Here is a 4,206-nt window from a genome sequence, read left to right as displayed (position 1 = left end):
CATAATTGCAACAATCCTTAGGTAAGGCTTTAGGTGAAATATAACCCAAGATAACTCCAATGATGAGATTGATGGATTTAAAATATCTCATTCTTGATAACTTGTGAATCATGAAACACGAAGGAAAATTATCAAAAATGACATGACACCACCTCCAAAAGATAAGATAGAACGAATAGCACTTCGGAATGCAAGATGAAGAATACTTGAGCTCCTTAGAGAAGAATCTCGATGAAAACTTCGAAAAGGAATTAAATGCTTGATGGGCCATCATGTAGAGCCTCCATGAAGAATTCTGGTAACAAAAGGATAACAAAAAGAAAGAGAAGTTGAAAACACGAGGTGAAACCTTGTAATGCTTTAGATAGATCTCCGTGATAATATAATTGCGAGAGCTTGGAACTCTTGGAAAAGAAAAGATAAAGCCTCTCGAACTGAGAATGTGATATGATGAACCTCCAGAATAAGGAATTGAATTAAATTGATGAAGCAAGAATAAGAACTACATTATGCGTATCCTTCACCAATTTAAATTGATGACAAGCAATGGATTTGGCATACTACTTATTCTCGTAGAAAGGGTTAAGATAGATATAGCGTCAACTTGAGAAAACTCTTCAACGAACCACCGGAAGGATTTGGAAACAACGAATGAATTGATATGATAACAACGGAAGAGAATTCTAGAAGAACCACCATAAGAATTGAAAATGAACGAAGGAAAGATAAGGAAACACCGGGTAAAATTTTCAAATGAACGAAGATGCTTGAGAGAATTTAGATACAAGTGAAACGAATAGATCACGGACCGATTAGAGATCACTTGAACGATGCACCGGTAAGATTTAGATAACAAGAGCTGAAAGCTGAGAATGAATAATCCCGAAATGATGGCCTTCAGAGAATCGAACTAAAAAGACTCTGAATTACTCCGGATGGGTGAAAAGAATATCTCACAATCGAAAACAATTATGAGAGGATGACATGAAGCTAGAGCCATGGATCTTTGAGAGAACGGATAAGATATGGAGGAAAACTCTTCTTCGGTCTTCAAAATCTGAGAATGGCGACGAGAAACACCACCAAGAATTGTTGAGGCACTCCGGAATGAAGAACGGAAAGGATGAGCCAACGATGAAAATAATTTGAAGGATCTTGGAGAATGCATTTGACTGATGATAACTCATTCTTACGTCAAACTTTGAAAAGAAATTTGAGGATAGCTCCGGGAAAATTAGAAGAGTCAGGTAAGATCCTGGGAAAAGACCTGTGGGTTAGGGCCCACTTAAAGAAACACCATTGAAATGATTTAAAAGCGAGGTTGCACCGGTTGAATTAAATGACTTGAATGAGATAACATCCTCGAAAGAGCTTGAACGAATGTAGAGTGGAAACACGAATCTTCGAGTTATCCTGAGCACTCCGGAACAATTGAATAGGGAGAAATGAATGAATATGAGGTGCAACGGTATGAAAAACATTGAAACGAGTTAAAGGATATGATCAACACCAAAAGCTTGAATTGGATCCACCGTAGAAGGAAAAGAACGAAGAATGATGAGCTTGAAGCTCCATTAGAATCTTCATGAAAATCACCGGATAAGAACATCGATGGAAAGAATTGAGATGCTTCCATTGATAAAATGGATACTTGAATAAGAAATATGAGTCTATGAAGAAAAAGGGTGGGTGGGCGGGAAAAAACAAAGGTAACTTGGGACGGAAGAAGCAAACACCGTTGAGAAGACTTGAGTTGATCTTGCGGATATTGAAAATGATCGGATCCACTTGAAGAGAAATACGCTGGTTGAAAAAGGATTGACATAACAATCTCGATGATTAAGAAGGATTAGTATTCACATAGGAATATGAGAACACCGTTTAGGAAAGGTATGGAATCAACATTTGACTTCGAAGCAACTCGAATACCACAACTCAAAACAAAACCAAGGATTGGCTTACGGAATAAGCCGGAACAAACATATGATAGAGATTTCGTCCAAAGTTTTCGTGGTGGGGCCTACACGGGCTCGATCGTACAACACCATCATGTACAAGGCAGTGCACATGACATACGAAGCGTCCCCGAGTCGGCATAGCCAAGGACTCCTTAAGACACAACGAGACCACTGTAAAACCAACCGTGGATAGGCGGACCACTAGACGTCGAACCCCAATTTCATATCATACATCTGTCGTGAAGATATCCTAAGAGCTACTTGAATTCCCACTTATAAACTCCCGAAACTTTCCGGTTATGCAATCAGGTGTTGGGGATACAGGGGAAGCATAATATCTCATCCAAAACTAACAAATCCTACATCCAGCTGTATCCATCCTTCAACACATAACCAAGAAACCTTCGGAAATCGTTTACCTCAACCTTCGAAAAGCATCCGTTATACGAGTTATGGCAATACTCCCGAACTCCCGCCCCAGTACTGGGTGGCGTTAAGGTTATCTCACCAACAACTGCATAAAAGAGATTTTCGATGTCGGCGAAACTCAGGTATTCCAGAATCCCAACTATAAAATTGTGATGACAACACCTCGGAGCTCAACTCCCCGGGACACTGCCACAACCCCTAAATGTCAGGAGGCACCAAGAACAATGTTCTCGTCACAAAACCATCGGAACGGTTCCAAGATACCCGCGTGATCCTAAATTTTTTTAGTGAAATTTGAGAAGAGAAGAGTCAAAACTCTACGTTAGGATACCTCTCCAGAGCGACGAAGAGACTGAGGAGTAAAAAGAATCCTACTCTCCGATATATATAATCCTGAATGACTCAAAACATTTTTTATAGACTCAACAACTCCAACGATGTGATCAAGCAGGGGGCTCCTAGGGTCGGGGAACGCTCTGATTACCAACTTGTCACGCCCTCGATGCGGCTATATCTCCTACGTGTCGAAGCACGACTTAGAGGCATAACTGCATTGAAAGCAATGTCGCAAGTGAGGTAATCTTCACACAACCCAAGTAATACATAAGGGAAAAGATACATAGTTGGCTTACAATCACCACTTCACACAATTACATGAATAAAGCATTACATCATCCAGATACACACAAGGTCCGACTACGGAACCAAAATAAAAGAAGACTACCCCAAAAGCTACACAGATCCCCGATCGACCCCAACTGGGCTCCACTACTGATCAACTAGAACGAAACAACACAAAGGACAAGATCTTCATCGAGCTCCTCCTTGAGCTTGGTTGCGTCACCTGCTCGGTATCATCGGCACCTGCAAGCTGGTTTTGGAAGTATCTGTGAGTCACGGGGACTCAGCAATCTTACACCCTCGTGATCAAGACTGTTTAAGCTTATAGGAAGGGTAAAAGGTATGAGGTGGAGCTGCAGCAAGCGACTAGCATATATGGTGGCTAACATACGCAGAAGAGAGCGAGAAGAGAATGCAAAGCGCGGTCGAGAAACTATGATCAAGAAGTGATCCTAGAACAACCTACGTCAAACATAACTCCAACACCGTGTTCACTTCCCGGACTCCACCGAGAAGAGACCATCACGGTAACACACGTGGTTGATGCATTTTAATTAAGTTAAGCTTTAGGTTTTCTACAACCGAACATTAACAAATTCCCATCTGCCCATAACCGCGGGCACGGCTTTCGAAAGTTCAAATCCCTGCAGGGGTGTCCCAACTTAGCTCATCACAAGCTCTCACGGTCAACGAAGGATATTCCTTCTCCCAAGACAATCCGATCAGACTCGGCATCCCGGTTACAAGACATCCTCGACAATGGTAAAACAAGTCTCGCAAAGCCACCCGAATGTGCCGAAAAATCCCGATAGGAGCTGCACATATCTCGTTCTCAGGGCACACCGGATTGTCCAAGGTTCCGGTAGACCAGCCCAGAGTTCCCCCTGGTTGCCACCGGCAGCTGACAGGTTGGACCAACACTCAAGAGGAGCACTGGCCCGGGGGGGGGGGGTTTAAAATAAAGATGACCCTCGAGATGCACGACTCCCAAGGGAAAAGGCTAGGTGGCGAATGGTAAAACCAATGTTGGGCCTTGCTGGAGGAGTTTTATTCAAAGTGAACTGTCAAGGGGTTCCCATTATAACCCAACCGTGTAAGGAACGCAAAATCCGGGAACATAACACCGATATGACGGAAACTAGGGCGGTAAGAGTGGAACAAAACACCAGGCATAAGGCCGAGCCTTCCACCCTTTACC

This window comes from Triticum urartu, chromosome 3A, assembly GCF_056163025.1.
Source record: "Triticum urartu cultivar PI428250 chromosome 3A, HENAU_Tu73, whole genome shotgun sequence".
Taxonomy (NCBI): domain Eukaryota; kingdom Viridiplantae; phylum Streptophyta; class Magnoliopsida; order Poales; family Poaceae; genus Triticum; species Triticum urartu.
This window is presented reverse-complemented; position numbering follows the sequence as displayed.